Here is a 9,541-nt window from a genome sequence, read left to right on the forward strand (position 1 = left end):
ACACGGCACCCCGACACCGACACGACACCCCAACCCCCGACACCTCCCGAAAAGGTGTTCTTTGGCCTTCCAGAAGCCGACGGGGTCATATATTTGTGAATTATTAGTTAGGTCATATATTTTTCGATTTTGTTATGAAAAACATCATATATAGTTGTGTTGATCGGGTAGTTTTAAATGTGCAGTTGTTTCATCGCTGCGAGGTTTGGTGTTCGATGACCTCGCCGTGCGTTTGACGAGCTCTGCCCCTTCGTTCGTGGGTGAGCACAAATGACATGTCCTCCTCCCCCATTAATTATTTGATCTATTCCGATGAAACTTGATAGCTAGCTATATATGTGTCTTGAATCATCAGTATGCGTAACCAATATGTGTCTCCCGTTCGAAAGCGTCATAGTTATAAATATGCATGCATTTGCATATTTATAACCTTGATTCTTTCGAATTGTCCAATGCTATCCATGGACAGCCTTAGTATGTTTAGATTGGGTTCGTTTTCCCATATGCTTTGCTCCGGATCCGACGCATAAATTTCGTCAGTGCCTCCCCTGTTGTTCTTCGGGTACACATCCTCTCTGTTTATTGCAGAGACGTGTATCAGGAGAACAGCGGGGAGGTGCTGCCGAAATTTTGCGTAGGATCCGGAGCATAGCATGGGAAAATGAACCCAATCTAAACATACTCGGGTGGGATTAGGACCTATCATTACCTATTAGAGTGTAGGTTGCATGGACGTAATAAAATTGACAAAGTAGATCAACTGATGAATACATACATGGTGAATTATATATATATATATATATATTTGTTGTGTGTCTAGTAGCTCTGAAAGTCAAGATGAGTGATCGTGCGTGGATGTACACCGGTCACACTGGTCAGAACAAATGGAGCACTGAATGGTTCACAAAAACCAAGGGGTTTGTGCGAGCCGCATTTGCAAATGGCCAGAGGAAAACCTGGTGCCCCTGTTTACGGTGCGGCAATTGGGAAAAGAGGACAGAGGCTGAAATGGGCAAACACCTGCAGAAGAGTGGTTTTACGCCCGATTATACGGTGTGGACATTTCATGGTGAGTCTACCCAACGTGACCGAGCTGAGGTGGATCGTCGTCGCACGGACGAGCATGGTACCAGGATGGAAAACATGGTGCAAGACTTCGATGATGCTCGGGATTCAGACGAGGAGATGGAGGAATCTGCAAAGGCCTTCAATGAAATGTTGGAGTCTTCAAAACGTCCGCTCCATGAGCACACTGAGCTTTGTCAGTTGGATGCCATCTCACAAGTAATGGCTCCGAAGGCTCAGTTCAACTTGGGCAGAGAATGCTACGATGCAATGATGACAGTATTTGGACGCTTTCTACCCAAAGGCCATGTAATGCCTGCAAACCTGTACCAGTCGGACAAAATCCTCCGTGCACTGAAGATGCCCTATGATAAGATACATGCCTGTGAGAAAGGATGTGTCTTGTTTAGGCTTGACTATGCGGACTTGAACTATTGTCCCATTTGCAAGTCTTCCAGGTATGTTGTGGTAGACAACGGTATGGGTGAGAAGACACAGACCAAAATCCCCGTTAGTGTTCTTCGGTATATGCCAATCGTACCAAGACTTCAACGTATTTTCATGGTCGAAGAGACGGCCAGACAGATGACATGGCACAAAACGGGCAAAAGAACCGAACTAGATGCAGAAGGGAATCTGATGATTGTACACACATCGGATGGTGTTGCGTGGAAAAAGTTTGATGAATTACATGGTGACAAAGCGGCAGATCCGAGGCATCCTCGAGTCGGCATGAGCACGGATGGGTTCAGTGTGTTTGGTATGACGGCAGCCCAATACAGTTGTTGGCCCGTATTTGTCTTTCCACTCAATCTCCCCCCGGACAGATTATGCAAAGAAAGAACATTTTCCTGACGTTGATAATTCCAGGGCCCAACTATCCGGGGAAAAATATGAATGTGTACATGCAACCGCTTAAGGACGAATTGCATGAAGCCTGGGATAATGGGTTGAAGACATACGACGCCTATAGCAAACGGAACTTCATAATGCGTGTCTGGTACATGTACTCGACGCATGACTTGCCGGCGTATGCGCTATTCGTTGGCTGGTGTGTGCATGGAAGGTTCCCGTGCCCCACATGCAAGGGAGCTCTTGAGTTTCGTTGGCTTCAGGCCGGTCGCAAGTTTTCTTGCTTCGACATGCATAGACAGTTCCTGAATCCTCGCCATAAGTTCTGGAAAGACAAGAAGAACTTCATCAGAGGTAGAGTTGTCAAAAACTCTGCACCACCTGCATTGACAGGCCAACAGACCCTGGATCAGTTAAACGCTCTCGAGCCAGATCCGGAGCGTCCAGGGTACTTCAAGGGGTATAATTCTAAGCACGCCTGGACTCACAAACATGCTTATGGGATCTGCCTTACTTCAAAGACCTCCTTTGCCCACACAACATCGACGTGATGCACACTGAGAGAATATCGTCGAGGCACTTTTTGGTACATTGTTCGGCATAGATGGGAAGTCAAAGGATAATACTAAGGCTAGAGTCGATCTGGAGGCGCTATGTGATAGGCCGTTACAAAACATGAAAGAACCGAAAGGAAAGCAGAACTGGACGAAGCCAAAGGCATGGTTCAATCTTGGAAGGCCAGCTATGAGGGAAATTATCTTGTGGGTGAAAATGCAGTTGATGTTCCCCGATGGGTATGTAGCGAATCTACAGAGGGGAGCCAGTCTTGATAAATTGAAGATATTTGGTCTCAAGAGTCATGATTGGCACATATGGATTGAGCGGGTAATGCCGGTGATGTTGCGTGGCTTCATCCCTGAGGATGAATGGCTAGTACTGGCAGAACTCAGCTATTTCTTCCGTGTTCTTTGTGCGAAAGAACTATCGCCTGGCGTGCTAGAAGAAATGGAAGAGTTGGCGCCGGAGTTGATCTGCAAGTTAGAGAAGATCTTTCCACCGGGCTTCTTTAATCCAATGCAACATTTGATTTTGCATCTCTCGACCGAGGCAAGATTGGGGGGGCCCGTGCAAAATCGTTGGTGCTACCCAACTGAGAGGATGCAGAAGACGCTTCGACAAAAATGTAAAAATAAACATAGAATTGAAGCATCGATGGCTGAGGCATTCATCACTGAGGAGGCGGCAAACTTCGTGACAGCACACTACGAAGCCAAAAATTGTCATTTGCATAATTCGAAGCCTCGGTACAATGCTGACGACCCTAAAAAGGGTGGATCCAACCTCAGCCTATTCAAAGGGAATCTCGCACCAGCCAGTGTTTCAAATCCAGTATCTTTGGATAACGAACAATGGCGGACCATTTCGTTGTATATCTTCAACAACCTGATAGAAGTGCGGCCGTACATCGAGTAAGTTCTCGGTACATAGTTTCGCAACTTCTATTTCCTTTGAACTGCTCTTATTCCTGGATATTTCATACAGTCGATACGTCGCCTTATTCTCGTATGGAGCGGTGATCCAAAAGGATTCTGTCGAAGAGTGTGAGCTTCTCGCAAAGCAAGGAGGCGGCTATCCCGGTTTCATCTCTTGGTTCAAACAAACGGTAATTTCTATTAGACTTGTAGGCTAATTTGTAGGTGGCTATCCCGGTTTCATTCACTAATTTGTGCGTAATGCAACAATCCTTTCATATTAAACTTGTAGGCTAATTCAGAGTCTATGGACGCCGAATTGAGACAAGTCACTAATGGTTTTGACTATAAGGTCCGTTCATTTGACAAATACAACATCAACGGGTATCGCTTTCGTACCTATGGCAAAGAGCTATCTATGGCCGACCGAAAGTCTACAAATTGTTGTGTATCTGCTATCGGCGAAGGAGGTACCGAGTATTATGGGAGAGTGGAAGCAATTTATGAACTTCTATTCTATGGGGAAAACCCACCGAATGTCGTAGTCTTCAAATGTTATTGGTTTCAGCCGAAGGAGACTAGAAGGACTCATGAACATATAGGGCTAGTTGAAATCAACCAAAGCACCCATTTAGATGTTCCTGATGTCTATATTACGGCTCAACAGGTGGCCCAAGTATTCTATCTACCGTGGGCCTGCCAAACTGATCCAAATCTGAAAGGTTGGGATGTCGTTTATGAAGTGCCGCCACGTGCTAGACTATCTCCCCCAAAGGAAGAGGATTATGAACCTCACATTAACCCAGACACATATGAAGGAGAATTCTTCCAAGAGACACGTCTTTCCAAAAAGCATTTCAAGAACCGCTATACTTCACCCCAAAACATTGAAGTAGACAGCGACAGTGAATCCGACATTACCCAGAGGAACAAGAAGAGCCGGAACAAGAAGAGGTTACTGCTGCGGATGACCTGTCATTGCTTGACCGATTACGTCAAGGTGGCCTTCCACATGTTGATGCCACTAAACCCTATGAGCCCGTCATTGATTATAGTGATGATGATGATTATGCATTTATTGATGATACTGATCGAGATTATTAGTAGTGTCAGGTATTAAAATTTTTTATGTTGTACTTGATGATGATACACTTAAGTGATACACATATTATTATTCATGTCGGTCTTTTTTTATGTTGCACTAATTTCATTCACTGTTTGTCATGGCAGGTGTTGAAAGATGGTGGGCGCTGGTCGGGAGCGCGCCAAGGCCCCTTCTTCGTCGGCGCGTGGTCTGAGGTCTTCCATTCCAGACGCACCTCTCCGCCGAGCGTTGCTGGACAGTATGGCCACACCGCCGGGCCCTTCTTCGTCGACCGCGGTGCCCAGCAGGGGACGAGGTAGGAAGAGTGGAGGTGGGGCATGTGGTCGCGGGAGAGGAGGTAGGGTGACTGCTACGGCGCCTTCCTCGCCGCCACCCCAGCTGTTTCACCCGAGCACGTGACTGCTAGGGTGGACTCGTCCGAGGAGGAGGCTACACGGACTCCGGTCCACGAGCCTCCGGTCCATGGGTCTTGGGCCCACGAGCCTCGGGTCGACTGGCCTTCGGCCCACGAGACCCCGGAGGAGCACACGTCTGGATGGGGTACCTGGCCGGATCAGCCCGAGGAGCCGAGTGGCCATGCTGATGATGGCGGGGACCCGACTGATCTTGAGGAGGAGGGGGGCACCGTCTACCAGCGTGGTGCTACACGGCTCCCGTCCGTGCCGGCGACCCGCGAGCAGAGGTGGTTGATTTTCCCTGATGGGGAGAGGTACGTAAGTGCATTTAATATTTTTGTACCTTCTGCATTCACGTTTCTTCAAATAACTAATGCGTCGGCCTTGTCATGCTGCAGGGGTTGGGACCACCATCATAGTGTCCGCCGGCCCAACTCCGTCCTTGGAGTTCTTTGCCGGCAAAACTTCCCGGGGTTTGTCACGTTGCCTGGTGAGGGTCGGCTTCCAGAGCTTGGATTGAGCTGGGAGCACTACGTGGCTGCCCCGGCCCCGCCGGATGAGATTATCGACGGTGTCGTGTGCGACACGAGGGCAGACATGGTGATCAGAAAGTTCTGGGTAATTTCTCCTTTACACATTTAAAAATCTTCAACTAGCTAGTTATTAATTGTACTAATCAATATTGTCTCATTTGATTGCAGACATTCTACAGGTGTGAGGAGGGATACGAGGAGGACGCGGCACATGTTATCGAGAACGTCTGCAAGCGCCTACTCCAGAACTTACGGCACGAGGCTCGGGTGCAGGCTGTTCGAGACTACTACGCCTTGCGTGGTATCAAGAAGACCAAGGCGGCGTGCCGCGATAAGTTCCTGAGTAAGGAGCAGTACATGAAGGTAATTCTTAAGGCCTTCTACTTAAGTTCCTTCATTTAGTAATTCTTAGCCGTAGCGCTCAAGTTTCTATTTGCTAACTTAGGCGCCTCCGAGATGGTGTGCGGATCGGATGGATTGTTGGGAGGTGTTGGTCGATGAGTGGTGCTCAAAAGAATGGCTAGCCCTCCACAACGAGGCCAAGGACAAACGTGCCCAAATGGAAGGTGTGCCACACCATCAAGGCAGCTCCAACTTATATCAGTTCGGGCGCAACTGGGTATGTGGTTTGCTTCATGATTCATGCAATTCATTCATCATGCTAGCTTGAGCCCTTTAATTACTAATTTACATTGTTTCTCTCTTTCAGGCACGCCACAATAAGGTGGATAAGGTGCCAGAGGTGTACGACCTGTATGCCATGGCCCACACTGCCTCTTTCAAGAAAGTCAAGGCTTTCTCTCAGTCTGACCTCGATGATGCAAACAGCTTCACCAACATCTCCTCCCAGAACAAGCTCGTGAGATATAGAGATGAGGGGAAGGCGAGGAAAGGGGAGGACTTTAACCCGAGCCAGGGTCCCATTGATCCAGAGCTGGTGATGATATCTGGTGGCGGGAGGTCCCATGGCTCCATAGCCATTGGAGATGGACTTATCCGTTGTCCTAGCACTCTCCCGGAGATCAAGGCGCGCCAGTCGAGCTCCGCTCCTGAGATAAGGCCTCGTGAACGGCCAGTGCAACTCGCCATCAAGGTTAGTGATACGTACTCAGTTATCTTTCTCCATTACATTGTGTGCGCTTCCATCAATGATTACAAATGGTCATGTGAGTGGTGTTGCAGGCTGCTATACAGAGTGAGAGAGATAGAACAGAGAAACTTCTGGCGGAGGCGGCGGAGAGGCAGCGGGAGTTGGAGGAGAGTACGACAAAGATGATGGAGGAGGAGAGGGCACGGAATGACATGCAGGCAAGGGCCATGTACGAGCTCCTTGTGGTAAGTTTCTTCTGCAGATTAGCCAAAACATTCATGTAGTGTTTGTCTCATTACTAACTAGTACGACTGAGTCGTCAAAACCAAATGTGCAGTCTGTGTGCGAGAAGACAGGTCAGACCGCTCCGCCGATGCCACTGATTGCTCCTGGGACCACGGTGAGTTTTATTTGAATGGACATTACTTGCTAGTCTTAACATTTGAGTGTCATCATGCTAACAAGACATTGGAAATGATCTTTGGTGCAGCGTAACTCCAGACAAGCATCGCACGATCCTTCTCCAGCTACCGACACGAGCCAGCCCGCTCCTACACCTCCTGGATCTTGGTAAGTTTATCTAGTGTTTTGCTTAACACATGCATAAAGACCTAGACTTAGCTTTATTTCCTCCAATGCTTACCATAATGACCTAGACTTAGCTTCTTCTCCTCCAAAATGACTTAATAAGCTTACTGACCTCCAAAACCATCCATTTTACCTAAGTTAGCTCTAAAACGATCTGTACTTAGCTTACTTATGTCAAAAATTGCATAATTAGCTTAGTTAGCTCATAGACGATCCATTTTACCTAAGTTAGCTCTAAAATGACCCATTTTACCTAGGTTAGCTTATAAATGATCCAGTTCATCCAAGTTAGCTCAAAAATGACCCATTTTACCTAGATTAGCTCCTAAATGATCCATTTTTCCTACGTTAGCTTTAAAATGACCCATTTCACCTAGGTTAACTCCAAAATGACCCATCTTACCTAGGTTATCTCATAAACGATCCATTTCAACTAATTTAGCTCATAAACGATCCATTTCACCAAGTTAGCTAAAAAACGATCCATTTCACCTAAATTAGCTCTTAAATGATCCATTTCACCTAAGTTAGCTCAAAAAGATCCATTTCAACTAAATTAGCTCATAAATGATCCATTTCACCTAAGTTAGCTCAAAAACGATCCATTTCAACTAAGTTAGCTCATAAATGATCCATTTCACCTAAGTTAGCTAAAAAGCGATCCATGTCACCTTAGTTACCTCAAAAACGATCCATTTGACCTTAGTTAGCTCATAAACGACCCATTTCAACTAAGTTAGCTAAAAAACGATCCATTTCACCTTAGCTAGCTCATAAACGACCCATTTCAACTTAGTTAGCTCATATATGATCCATTTCACGTAAGTTAGCTCATAAATGATCCATTTCACCTTAGCTAGCTCATAAACGACCCATTTCAACTTAGTTAGCTCATATATGATCCATTTCACGTAAGTTAGCTCATAAATGACATACTCTTCTTGTTCTAGTCTTCTTCTTGTTCTACTCTTCTTGTTCTAGTCTTCTTCTTGTTCTACTCTTCTTGTTCTAGTCACCTATTTCTAACTTTCTTATTTTGCCATTTTGCAGATTTCATTCACTTCATGGAAGCTACTCTTCTTGTTCTAGTCTTCTTGTTTATGTATGGATGGAACTTTGTTTATGTATGAAGGCTCTTTGTGATATGAATGGAACTTTGTTTATGTATGAAGGAACTTTGTTTATGGATGGAACTTTGTTTATGTATGAAGGAACTTTGTTTATGGATGGAATTTTGTGATATGAATGCCTGTGAAATATATCTATATATGTCATATATATTTGCTGTGAAAATTGTTGGATTTAATAAAAAACAGAAAAAAGAGCCAATATGCAGGCTCTTTGCCGTCTGCCACCGACGGCAACGGGCTCTTTGCCGTCTGCCGCGGACGGCAAAGAAGACACGTGGCATCCAGCTGTGCTTCCTGGGAGCTGACCCATTTGGTCAGTTTGCCTACAATGGCAGACGGCAAAGAGTAAACGAGTTTGCCGTCAGCGGCGGACGGCAAAGGCCTGCCATGTAGTGATGTGTAGATGACATCATACGGCGGACGGCAAAGACACTAGAAAGTTTGCCGTCCGCTGGCAGACGGCAAAGGCACTAGAAAGTTTGCCGTCCGCGGCGGACGGCAAAGGCCTGCCGTTAGCCACTTAACGGACTGAGAGCACAATTATTGCCGTCCGCTCTCTTTGCCGTCAGCCGCCAGGAAGCAGATGGCAAAGTAGCTGTTTACCGTAGCCTACTTTGCCGGAGCCTTTTGCCGTCCGCGGCTGACGGCAAAGGCCTTTGCCGTCCGCCGTTCATGCCTTTGCCGTCCGCCGTGGCAGACGGCAAAATAGCTGATTCCTGTAGTGCTTGTGGGGGAATCATAGTCTCCATCATCCTTTCCTCACATAGTACAATGCTCTAATAATGAAGATCATCACACTTTTATTTACTTACAACTCAAGAATTACAACTCGATACTTAGAACAAAATATGACTGTATGTAGATGCCTCCGGTGGTGTACCAGGCACTACTAGAAAAAGGGCTATAGATGGGATTGACACTAATGGCGCACCAGACAAGCGGTGCGCCATTAGTATATACTAATGGCGCACCACCTTCTGATACGCCATTAGAGTTGAAACTACTAATGGCGCACCAGGCGCAGGGTGCGCCATTAGTATCAAAAAAAAATTAACTAGTGCGCCTGTCCAAACATACTAATGGCGCATCCAGACAGAGTGCGCCATTACTAGTTGTAACTATTAATGGCGCACCTGGCCCAGGGTGCGCCATTAGTATAAAAAAAATTAACTAGTGCGCCTGTCCAAACATACTAATGGCGCATCCAGACACAGTGCGCCATTACTAGTTGTAACTAGTAATGGCGCACCTGTCCCAGGGTGCGCCATTAGTATCAAAAAAAAATTTAACTAGTGCGCCCTTCCAAACATA

Source organism: Triticum aestivum, chromosome 2D (assembly GCF_018294505.1).
Source record: "Triticum aestivum cultivar Chinese Spring chromosome 2D, IWGSC CS RefSeq v2.1, whole genome shotgun sequence".
Taxonomy (NCBI): domain Eukaryota; kingdom Viridiplantae; phylum Streptophyta; class Magnoliopsida; order Poales; family Poaceae; genus Triticum; species Triticum aestivum.